At 33.8% G+C, this 13,480-nt stretch overlaps 1 protein-coding gene across 3 annotated transcripts in view; it reads left to right on the top strand.

Annotated features, from left to right (window-relative positions):
* LOC132199928 (visual system homeobox 2) overlaps window positions 1–13,480 on the top strand; it is a 90,459-nt gene that overhangs the window by 23,557 nt on the left and 53,422 nt on the right. Inside the window, exon 1 of one of the 3 annotated variants that reach the window (XM_059625036.1) lies at window positions 10,748–10,997. The exons of the other annotated variants lie outside the window; for them this stretch is intronic. The gene's annotated coding sequence lies outside the window, so the exon portion shown is untranslated. Of the gene's footprint in view, window positions 1–10,747; window positions 10,998–13,480 lie in introns of those variants that run through there. 3 annotated transcript variants of the gene reach the window in all.

The raw sequence follows: 13,480 nt of genomic DNA, 5'->3' as shown, positions 1-13,480 counted from the left end.
GCACAATGCCTCTTTTCTCGGGGGTGGTTTGTTCAGCCAGCGACCGACACCTGTCACCACGCAGCCCGCATCACTCTTTCATTCAATCCGTCTTTTTCTCACTCACTTCCAGAGCATATTCAATTGCTAGATTTCGACCGATTGTCACCTTAAACGTGTTATCCCTCTTGTAAAGTTAGGCATATAGTCAATTTTTAGTAAAACAATTTCTTGGTTGCTTACATATTTATCCATTCTGACACAAAAGTTAATTTCTAATAAATATAATAATTTATAAAAAAAAATCAAACAATAAATGAAAAATTTTCTAGAGTAAATATTTCTTGAAAGTAAATTAAAAAATAATATTCTACATAATTTAAATTTCCACTGCCTTTTTTTGAGCTCAAAAACAACAAATGTTGTGCTGTGATTTAAAATTTATGATAAAAAAAGTATTTATCTTCTAACTCAATCTATAAGACTTTGTTAATTTCTAATAAATATAATAATTTATAAAAAAAAATCAAACAATAAATGAAAAATTTTCTAGAGTAAATATTTCTTGAAAGTAAATTAAAAAATAATATTCTACATAATTTAAATTTCCACTGCCTTTTTTTGAGCTCAAAAACAACAAATGTTGTGCTGTGATTTAAAATTTATGATAAAAAAAGTATTTATCTTCTAACTCAATCTATAAGACTTTTTTGAAAATAATTTCATATCAATTTTTTGGTAATAGAATGATCCAAACCTGTGTGTTATCATAAAATTTCCCATATACAATGTGTGTATGATTTATTTAATATGTTTATTAGAAAAAAAAATTAAAATGCTGACAGTGAGATTACTTTCTCACGATACTGATTTCATGCAATAACGTCTCTATATATTTTTTTTTATTGCGCGAGGAAGTTTATATTTTATTATAAGAGCTTCTTTGTTTTCATATCAACTTAAATCACCTTATCCTTAGCATTGTCTGATATTCAAACAAAACATTTGTCGGAGGTGCAAATTAGTTTCATCAAGTCGTCGAGTATTAAATTATTTGGGCCCACCAAACACTAGACCGAACGCAGGCTGCCAGCAAATACATCAACCGCGCGCGCATTAAGTTATTTTTCGCCCGCTGAGCAGCGGTTATTTAAGACGTCAAGTGTTATTTCTCTCGAGTTTCTTCAGCAAACACGAAGAGCATTTGGCCCGAGGACCGTGAGGCGGCTCGGGCGGCGGCGGCCGCGTCTCCGGCGGGGGTGGCTCCTTCTCGGCAGATGCCTCTTTTCTTTCCCATGCAGCCAGAAGCGTCTGAGGCGCGACGAGAAGTGTCAAGTCATCAACTTCAAATGGGCCTTGTCAGCTTTTTAACGCAAGCCTTGAGAAAACAAACTGCTTAACGAATTAGTAATCACTAAAACAAGCACCACGTCTAATTACATTCGGTTATATTCTAAAGTGACACCAGAACTCTCTTAAAATATTGAAATTTCAGGTTTTTTTGAAAGACATTAAAATATTGAATGCGCACTTGTACGTTGAATTACATGGAAGAAAAGCATGGTTGAATGTTTAATATTTCAGAGCTAACAATATTTGAAATTCAATTTGCACAATACGTAAAGGTTTCATATAATTAATAATGTAAGAGATTGCTTAATTATATGTTAATATTAGAATATCAGTCAAGAAGAGGAGAGGCTATATAATTATTTATATTGTCAACGTAAATTTTATTTGTTTTCTTATTTAAATTACGATAAATTATACAATAAAATAAAAAAGGAAACAATCAAAACTACAATTATCAAATAATGAAAATTAATAAAGTTTATAAAAAAATTCAATTAAAGTAGAAAAAGAAAAGGGACAAAATTCATTTATAATGTAATTTTTTTTAAAGAATTTATTTTTAAATTAATATGCACTCTGTTTTTATTTTTGTGAATATGTGCTCTTCCACAACATTATAATATGATCATTCTCTTTTAAAATCATATTTTTTATCATTTTTTTTTTAATCCATAATAATTGTACTGTTTACTTTCATTAAGTAAGTTGATATGTTTTGTGCTATAAAAAAGACAATAGCAAGTTTTTACAGCTTTCACCTTCATGTGAAAAGTCGTGGGAAAAATCGGTTACTTATCAGATAAAATAAAATCTAGCCGATGAGTAGATCCCAATCTTTGTATCCTTATTTTTCGGGGGGTCAATACTCGGCACAGCGTTTTCCGTTGAGCAAAGCGCGACCAACGCCTTTGCACGGCCGGGGCTGCTGCAACCCGCGCGTCGCGAACGTGTGCTGTGTGTTTTGCGGTGTGAAGAGGCGCACATTTTGCGGTGCAGCCGAGTATCGGGTGACACCCTCGCACTGCAGCATGTGTTATTTTGTTATTGTAACTTTTGTGTGACCATCCAGCAGACTCTCGAGAGCGCAACCCCCGTCAAAACTAGAGGCAACTCGACCCAGCACTTGAACAAAGGCATCCTGGACTAATATATAAATATATCATATGGAATATGAGGTAATGACGCTGCCAGCTCTTGCACTGTCTAAAATTTTTGGAATTACATTTAAGTTAGTGAAATGAGATAATGATATTTGATATAATTAAGTTTTTTTAATTTTCGTATTTATTTTTTACGCAACTATGAGAGTTAAAAAAAAATACGAACGTTCAAATTAGAATTTATTAATAAATATAAATATGTAGTATGTCTTCGAGTCGAGATATAATTTATAGTTTCTTCGTCTTTATTAATGGCACAGGCCTTTTCTTCTCATGCCGCTTTGTGCAATCCACCTTTAGATTGTGGGTGTGTGAAAAATAAGCACGTTGCTTCTCATGCGCCAAATGTGCACAAAAAAGTGGTTAAATGGAGGGTCTAATTGGATGTGACGAGAGGCTCTCTCATCAGCCTCTCATCAACAGATTAAGAAGTTAACAATCATTGTTGTGGTCACGACTTGTTAAGTCAACAAATTTCACCTCGCACGCCCTGTGTACACTTTTCATTATATTCACCGTCCTGAATCCCGTTGCCAAACACAATGGCACCACTATGTGAATTTACAAAGTGAATTTATTCATATACGCGACTGGTCGTTACACATATTTTTCTCACCTGACGAGCGTAATAATTGAAATCACCGTAGGTGCCCGCTCTAATTGTGAAACCAAGTGCCGAAAATCTGTCGTAATTATGCTTGCACATCGAACTACGTGTGGTGAGCAATTTTTTTGGTAATTGTCTTTTGTGTACTTTAATGGTACAGTAAATTTTTCGTGGTGGTTATAATAATTGTTTTAGAAAGCTGCTTGAGGGACTTTGAGAACTAGATTGCTCCAGGTTTGGTCACTAAAATATACAGTACAGCATTTTGGCAGAAAATGCCTTGGCGATATATGGCCGATATGTCAATTAACTATCTTGCACCAGAAATAAAAATTGCGATTTAACAAATATACACAACTAATATAAAATTTAATTTTCATATCAGGGTCAAAAATTTTAATAATGGCTTCATTTTGAGCTCTAATAAAAAATACAAGAATAGCTTCATTCACAAAAATCTGTTTTTAAAGATGCATTTATTATTGAGATAGAATTGAATGAATTTCTGTTCCTATAATAATATTCCATGTGTAATATTGATCTTAAGATTAAGAAAACGTGTTTCAGACATAAATTTCTAATAAAACCAAGAAAAATACAAAAAAACTCTCCGATAAACCATTGAAACACACTTTGATGGAGCACAAAAAAAAAAACACTGTAAATTAACAATGAAAGTGTAAGGAAAGTAGACATTCAGATGTAGGAAAAACGCACACAAGTGATAAGAAAAACTGCCTATATAAACCGGTAGCAACCAGCCAGTGCAGTAGTGCCAATCAAAAAATATAGTCTGGAATATACTCGATATATACCCAAAAGGATCTCTTAAGATATTTTTATTATTATATACACATATTTCCATTAAATAGTTGGAATAATTTTTACTATTTATGAAGTCCATGTATGAAAGAAAACAAACCAGCCGTGATCAAAAAAGCTTATTGGCCTTTGTACGTTAGTTTTGTGGTCACGTTAAAGCTGATTTAGAATGAGCGGAGCTGTTGAGAGGGCGGCACATGGGCTCTATGAGGTGAATAGGGTGATTTGTCTAGTTGTAGCGAGTGAGGTGCCGCTCGTCTAGGGATGCTGCCGAGGGTCGAGATTGGCGTGGGAGAAAGACCACGTGTCGTGTCCGCCACAGCACCCCGTTCGTTTAGAACAGATACTCATCACACAAAATCACACCATTGATAGCGGACGAAAATTGACCCCATCTGCTCATTGTCTTGTTTGGATAGCTTTGTAATGAGGGAAAGTATAGTGCTCTGCACCTCCTTTTGCGTAGTGTTGCAAGATAAGCAATCATTCAAGTACATCTGTTAATTTCACAACTACATAATACTACGTTAGGATGCGTGTTTTTTTTATGTTCTAATTAGTGTACAGTAGTGTCTTTGCTTGTGTCATGTAATTGTAAATGTCAGGGTTTAATAAACAACTAACAATAGGGATTGAAGTTACAGTATTTGCTGAAAAACGTTTTCAATAATATTACAAAAAAAAAATAACTTTATATTTTGTATAATATATTATTCGGAATTATTAATATTTTTATTTTTGCAAAACATTGTTTGAATTGTTTAAAAAAAAATATTTAATATTGTATATTAAAATTTACATCTCCATATAAATAGTATCTATTAATCTATCGAAAAGAAAATTTCTGCTGATGAAGAGAGACAATAAAAATTAATTTAATATAATATTTTTCAAGTTTGGCATAAATTTTGGAAACAACTTTTCATAACTGCAAAATGTTTGAAACTGTGGATTTTTGAATATAATAATTTATAATCTTATAAAAACTCAAGATAACTCAAAAGGAAAATAACTCACACAGTGAGAATAGGGGACTATAAAAGACAAATAAAATAGAAAGCCTCTCTTGAGCCATCAGAAAGCCATGCACGTCAAAATTTATTATGAATGAAAGGCCGCATTGTTTGTTTTCCATTTCAATCATCAGCATGACAATTATTTATTATCACGTATATCATGGCCGTCTGCTGCACGCGCAATGGATGAAAATATATTTTCCAGCCGCCAATGGAATAATTTTGTTTACGAGTTCTAAACGTGTATAAAGCCCGACTGAACCATGAGAATGAAGAAATGACGAATTATCAAATATAAGAAACGTTTGTGTTTATTAACACTGGTGTGTTTATATGTTTGTACAATAAATTTCCATCTTGACGTTGCGACGCCTTTCAGAATTAACTGCAATAATATTTACTTAAAAATACACTCGGTGCCTGATAGAGAATGGTTTATAAAAAGCGCGCGAGAGGTTTATATATAATTTTGATAGCACATCCTGATGCTTGAATGTATAATTATGGTGGCGAGCAGTTCATTAGGTGCCATTTGAGCAAACCGGACAATAGCGAGTCCATCTCTCCGCGCGAGTCTAATGCGGGGCTCCATGCTCGTTGATGAGACGCTTTTTTCTTGAACTGGTCCGCGTGTAATTTGCTGATCTTAATCTGCAGCTTTTTCTTCGCTGGCCGTTGCCAAGAGTGCCGAGTCACACTCTTCTTCTAACCCGTTGACACGGCCACAAAAGCAATTTGAGCCGCAGCATTTAGGCGCCTATTACGGCACAATGAGAATGTTTAACCCTTTCAATGGACAAGTTAAAATAGTCATTTCATCTCGACTTGAGAGGCATGACAGGTGCGGTTGGACGGCGCGATCATTGGCTCAATGGACGCATCTTCTCGCAATTAATTAGTATTACAAAGCAAATTACTCATTAGTTCCAACCGCCTATTGAGCATTCATTACGGGATCAATTAATATGTGTATACATCAATGAAAAAGCAATGTTGAAAATTTTGGAATTTAAAAATAAAATGGAAAATTTTACTCGCCGTCAAAGAATTAAGATTAAATCAGTCATCAAACAATAAATCTTTGAATATTTCAAATTTTTAATTAATATTTTATAATTAAAATTAGACTTTATTTATTTTTTACCTTTATTAATAATTGCAATAAATACAAAGTAAAAAATGATCAGATATAAACTTGGTATGGCAAAATCCTGAGTCTTGCAAGTGTGAAAATATGTGAAATTGAGAGTGGTGTAAATGAGAGACCAAAAACCAACTTTGATCGCAAATTGTTGAGACTGATTAAACGTTTTACGCTCCTGCAATTTAATAACACACCTGCCCTGGAAAGAAACGCACTTTGAAATTGGACTTAATAAATAAAAGATATTGGTGCAATCAATGTGGAGCCACAAGAGCAAAAGGAAGACCACCTTTCCAGCAGCAGCTCAGAGCCGCGCGTTTCTTATTCTGCTTGGAGCAAATAAACGATGATGACAGCTTCTTTCAAAATAAAAGTTTCCTGCATGGCAGTTCAAAGATATGTGCTTTTTAAGATAAATACACACATACGAGCGTGCTCCTTGCGTTGCACAAGGGAAAAATTCCTTGCTTTTTTTCTCGCACACTGATGAATGGTTGGAGCCGCGGAAAGAAAACCACCGTGGAATCTATCGAGACGCGCCGAGTATGTTTATTTGGGCTTCACTCTCTTTTTTGCAGTGCGCACAAAAGTGTTTTAATGAAATGTTATGAGATTTCTGAGAGCAACGATTGCAATGATGGTCCATATCAATGATGCACTATTATACTTTCCAAATCATTACAATTTATCTATGAATCGATGAGGATGTGAATAATGAATGAATGGATTTCTACTAACTTGTGTGGTCTCGAATTTCAATTCTTTTTACAATTGTATTCAGCTTTCGTTCTTTTGCGCAAAACTCTTCACAATTCACAACTTATAATTAAGGGGGTGAAATGTGATCCTACCTGGCGTGAAAAAAAACCTGTGTAAAAAAAATCAATAGGCATGAAGTTGTGGCGTTAAACATATCTAAAAAAATAAAATTATCTTGCAATTTTGAATTATTACCTGATTTTGTTCCAAACTTTGAATGTATAATTTTGTTTCATAATAAGCTCTATTAAATAATATTTTTCATGAATTTCTTATACCTTGAGAGGATGCGGAATACATTTTTTAATCGTAATTCAATTATTTAAATATCCCTGAGGAATACCAAAATAATTTGCAGAATGTAATTTTTTAACTTTATTGAAAAACCTCAATTTTTTATGTATAGCGCAACTTTTTGGCGTTATACAAAGGAGTTGTTCTCTGATGAAATTATAATTTAGAAAACGGGTTTTCAGAGAAATAATTTAAAGGTATTTTTCCCTTAATCATAATACTTTGAATTTTTTGTTAAAAACGTGATTTTTCAATTTGCTAATTTTTTGTATTATTCTTGCTTATGAAATAGTGTCAGAGACCGTAACTGAAACTGGTCGAGCCGTCTTGTTTTTTTAATAAAGAAATTTTGTACAGTGAGAGGAAAAAGCCCGATTTCTTCACTTTTAATTGAATACAGTTGACATTTTCCGGTAGAATAAAATTATGATAATACAAAAAGAATTCCAAATAAGTTGCAAATTTTGTTTATTGATCTTTCACAAAAGCAATTGCTGTAATTAATGGGATGCATCACTAATGGTACATTAAAAATGATAATGCATTTCCACATTGGTCATTAAACAATTCAACGCTTTTTTATAGTTTTGGGTAGCATCATTGGAAAAAATGCAAGTGAAATAAACATTTTGCCAATGAGTACTTTTTCAAGTAGCAAACGAGGAGTTTCCTAATACGGGCTGATCGAGAGTTATAGAAATATTATATATTTTTATTTTGATGGGGCTGTTCACACCTGTAATGAACAGAGTGGCTACGTTTTTGTGCGCCGCGGCAGGCTCCATTATGCTGATTTCAACTGTCACTACATGATTACACGTCTGGTGAGAATAGCCCTCGAGTGCCAACCGATAATGTTATTATTGAATGGGAAGCATTCAAAGCGATTGTCCGCGCAACGCTTATCTCGCCTCGTTCTCCAGCTCGCACATCACACATTCAATAAAAGCGAACGTGTGTGTGTGTGTGTGTGTACGCTGCTGCTCTCGGCGCAGGTATACAATTTTTTTTTCTTCAAGAGCCCATGCACACACAGAGAGCGTTTGATAATACATACAATATTCAGGCTGAATTGATGTGGGAATAACCCTTTAACGTTCAATGCAGCCTTTGTGCCTTCAGGAGGGATTATAGTATAGAGGCGTTTGACGTCTTGAGCTGGCGCTGGAAAAAAAGAAATGCTTCATAATGACATATTGGTTTTTCAACAGACAACAATGACGGCTGTTATTGGGGAATAATGGAAAAGGATAATTGGAATTTGTTCCGGGAATAACGATTTAATAAATAATTAATTTGAATACTTCATCTGCAGAGGAAATATTTTGTTCATATGACTTAAATAATATAATGAAAAACATAATTTAAATTTAATTAGAACATTTTATTATCAATTTTTTTCATGTAAGTCTGAATTAAAATTTGACAGACTAAAAATCCCTTATCGCTGAAGAAGTATTTGCTAAAATATTTGTACTTCTCGTCTCTTCTGGCAGCCATGTTTACAATTTTCAGAAAATGAATTTTTGTGGGCCTAAAATTAAACAAATAAATAACAGGGATCATTGTTCCATATTTTCTCAATCAATCATACAATATTTATTAGTATATTTATTTTTACTCCATTCAATTAATTGATATGCACATTTTACTTAAAGTAAATACAAAAATTAATTATGATAAAACTGAAAATACATGAGAAGGAATATGATAAAAAATAATACAAATTTCACGATACGCTATGAAATACATTGAATTGTGTCCACTCAATAATGAACAAATAAATTTATTCCAACTTCCTTTATTTGCATCTCGGCAAGCCTGGAGCATCTCAATAAGTTCTTTGGTATGCGACAATCTGAAGATTACTCATTTCGCAAAGCTCATCAGGCACACTTCAAAGGAAGTGCAGTAACAGCATCAAATCTGACGTATTGGAAAAGCGATGATAACTCTCGCTCATCATCATCAGCTCCCTCAGCACCCTCGATCGGACTGCGACTCCCTTTCATCTTGCGCCACATTCATCTTGTAATACAAATTGAATTTGAAATAATTCCTCCAAACTCTGTCGCAACTCTCATCTCTCTTCGCGTGATGTATTTTCCTCTCTCGGCGATGAGTGGATCGAGTTTATTACAAATCAGGTGCTGACTTGGTCAAATTTGTTATTCACTTTGGTGCTCGCTCGTCTCGTCAACGCCGGTGATTGAGGTTACGAAAGAGCTTTCAGTTGCACCGGTATATAACAACTTTATAGATTCGAGCATTGCGTCTGCAAATTAAAAAACTCAGTTATCACAATGCCATATGAATGTGGAATTCTCTATTTAAATTTCATCAAACATAATTAAAGATATGCATCATACAAAAATTTTTTATTTCAACAATATTTATTTTGCAATAGATTTGTAAAACCGTAAATAAAGGTATATTGAATAGTTTCATTAAAAATCAGCATCCTCAATTCATAAAAATTTAATATACGTTCCTTGATATTCATTAAAATCATTTTGCTCACAATGGCTTTTGTGGTCCAAGCTACCATAATATATTTTTATACTTAAAAAAAAAAAATCAAGATTTTCTAGCACCAACAAAAGAAATTTATAAAAATCTCCAAGTAGCTGGATTGCATGGCCAATCATAGCACTCATAGCTTGAGTTTTAAAAATGTCAGTTCCGTATGCTCAAGGATTTATTTTCATATTTCATTTCCAGTTTTGTTAAAATAATTTTTAATGCACTTACTTAATAAATGATATTTTGATTAAAAATTAATTTAAATAGTTTACTGCAAATGTAGTATTGTATTTGTTCGAAGGAAAGCAGTGCGAGACTGCAATTTTTTTAATGTTTGACTTTGTACGGCTGCGTCTCCATTTCCTAGAGCAATTATTATTATTTCCTTTGAAATGTGTTCATCAAAACAATTCTTACGTGCCTTTTATATTTCGGAGAGAATAATTATATCTGCGAGGAAAACTACTCCAGTGTGCTGAGCGTTTATTATATTTGCATTAAAACTCGCCCTGCTGCCTCTCTCCATATACATAATAATGCTTTCACAATTTGCGTGAAAAACGTGCACGAAAGCAAGTGAATATAAAAAATAATCCGCACCCTGTGGGGAGCTGCCGGCGTGCAGATTTTGTTTCGTAATAATCATAATAACAGCGAGCGAGTGAGAAAGAGAGAGGCGGGCTCAGCTCAACTTTGAAGAAATTCTGCCACGAATAATAATAATAATAATGCACCGGTGCGCAAGCGAACGAGCGGCACCATTAAAATCTACACACATTAATAACTGTGAATATAAAAATACAATTACGAGTGATTAACACTTCTCTCTTTTCTCGCTCTTCGCCGAGTTATTAAAAAGTGACGGGCGCGGCCGAAAAGTGCCGAGACTTCGGTGCGCGCGGCGGCGGCCAAAAGCGGGCGGGGAAAAATCGCGTCGGGCCCGCCTTTTTGCATTGTTAAGTGCAAAATTGCCGAGCATGAAATTACGATACGCGGCGGCCAGGAGAAGGGTTATCTTTGTGTTGATATTTACCCCTTGGCTGCACGCCCGGTTGCATATTTGGCTGGCTGCTGGGCTGCGACGCGCCTGCCTACTTCCACCTGCACAAGCCAATTTCCCAGCTCCGGCCCTGTTTTCCAGCGCCTGCCGCCTCTTTGTACACATATTTTGTAAGGTGCAATTTTTAATTCGCCTTTCTTTCTCTCACTCGCCCCCGCGACTCTGCCGCTCGCACTTGCATTTTGACTCTTGCTCACGGCGGTCCTTTTGCTGAAAGACCTGACTTGCTTCCTCTCTGGACATCGCTTCTTTTGCTGAGACAACGCGTTCTCCTGCAAAGGTATAGGAAATTTCATACTATTTTGTTTTGCAATTATTTATTTTATTTAATGTTACATTCCGTAATTATATTTTAACCAATTATTTTAATTTGACTCTCCAATGTTTTTAGTTTATTAACAAGTTGCAAGTTTCGGCTCATATTATTTATACTTTTAAATTCAAATATGCTACATCCGACTCAAATATACATATCTATGAGTTGAATCGATAACAATTTTAACACAAATACATTGTAAAATAAATTAAATCAAATTTCAAGTTGGCATTTATAATAAAAATTAGTATGATTTTTAACGCCAACAATAAGCGCAAAACATTATGCCCCAACCAGTTTTTTTTTTGTGCGGCTATAAGGAGCAAAATTTTGGTAGTCAGCAAGCTCTTCGCAATGTTTTCTGTAGATCATAAATTTAATATGCAAAAAATTTCATTCATGTGATTAAATAATGAATCCAAGTAACGGAGAGATTATTTTGTTTCTGAATATTTTGCAATATAAATTAAACGGTACAATATTAAAGGAATTTCTTCTACAATAACGCAGACCTAATTGATTAAAAAAATTATATAAATTATTGAAGAACAAACCGTGAATCCTGTTTGTGACTAAAATAGAATTTTTCAACCCCGGAAACTGGAATCTTGAAATAGTGAATAATATTAAATGGTTGTTTGACGAGGACCTCTTACAAGTTGAGCGTGAAAAGCTATAAACAAATAATTATTAAGAAACACATAATTTGAAGCGAAAATTATCAAAGATTTTTAGTGAATCTAAATTGCAAGTCAGTGTCCGATGATCTAATTTAGCAATAAACAACTGCAATGTTCTATAGAAGGCCATAAACTTAAACAGTTTTTCAGATCAGCAAGATTTAATTCGTCTAGTAAAACTGATAATCTCAATAATTTATTCAAAGGATAACAACCAGGACTTAGTTTTAATAAAAAGTAATTAAAATATTGAATGTATGGATGATGTACTTGGGCAGAGAATGCCCGGTGATACATTAATAAACACAATTTGCAACTTAAATTGTTCACCTGCACTGAAATGTATTTTAATAATTTTATTATGTACTTAAATAGCACAGAAAAAACTTGAAAATGCAGAAAAATTGAATGAAATATCTTTATTCAAATTAACGTCATAAAACTTAACATAAGGCCAATGTTGATATTAAAGTTTAAAATTTATAAAAACGAAAAAAAAATTAAATTATAATATTAAATTTCATAATATAAACATGTTTTCTATTGTGCTTTTTAAATGATAAAATATGTTTTGTGTTTGTTATCTATCACAAAGGCCATTGCTGCCCATACTGAGTACAATCAAAGTTTTACATTTAATGCAATTTAGAGAAAAGATGAGAATTGTGCAATAAAAAGTTTTTACAGTTATAAAAAAACATTAACAACAATCGAGTAAGATATAATGGTATTTTGAGCAAATACGAAATTTTGTTAACACCATGAATTAAATTTTATTTCGGTGTATTTTTTTTTATCTTGCTTTACGTTTGCAGGCAATGTATACCATTTACTTTTCTAATGTGAATACGCCTAATATTGCTTAAACTGTTAATTTATTGAATTATTTATATTCAAACTTTAACCTCATTGTCATAAACAAAGTGCAAAATAGTTGCGTAGGTTTTTGCGGGTTTTAGTTTAATTTGGACGTTAATAATGTTATTATACAAAATTTCCATTCTACCCCTAATCGCGTGTAGAACCTGTGCGGTTTGCTCGCGCTTAATTAAGGTGCGCCTGCGGCAAATAGCCAGTTATTTGTGAGTGATCACGGAGCGGGTGATTTGCGGCGAGTCTCTAATTAAGGGATGATGCCTGAATAGTCAGAGCAGTGTGGCTGAGCAGCACACGGCAGCATATTATTTTGCTCGACGTTCGCGGGCGATTATTAACGTGGCAGCGCGCACACGGCCGCATATACAGCTCATTGACTGCGCGCCTAACTGATTATTATGCGGGCGCACGGTTTCGGCTCAAAATCATTGCCACCCGGCACGCGTCCCTTGTTAAATTACACATTAGCTCGCGCAAGCTCTGCGCAACCACCCTCTCCGTCTGCATGTAAAACTGCACCCCTACGCTTTGCAGCACCCCTTTTGCAACACAAGCAACTGTAGCGCCTGCTGAGAGACTCGGAAAAAATGCTTAATCCCTCATTAGCGGTTGATCAGCTTGTAAGAGCTATCACGTTTCATAAACATCCAATCTTCCAATCAATAAATTTGTCCAGATAATATTGTTTTAACTAAAAATAATGGCATAAAAATAAAAAAATCTTCCTTAAAATTAAAAAACATATTTAATGCCAATGTTTTAATTCGTTTTCAGTTAAAAATATTTTTTTATAAATAATTATTTTAAGCATTAATATATATTTTTTTTTTTAAATAATATTGCCAAAAAATTTAGTTGATTAGAGGTTATAACAATTTTATTTGTACAAAA

This window comes from Neocloeon triangulifer, unplaced genomic scaffold, assembly GCF_031216515.1.
Source record: "Neocloeon triangulifer isolate White Clay Creek 2 clone unplaced genomic scaffold, ASM3121651v1 ptg000014l, whole genome shotgun sequence".
NCBI lineage: Eukaryota > Metazoa > Arthropoda > Insecta > Ephemeroptera > Baetidae > Neocloeon > Neocloeon triangulifer.
Note: the sequence above shows the minus strand (reverse complement) of the source record. Positions and strands in the feature narration are given on the sequence as shown.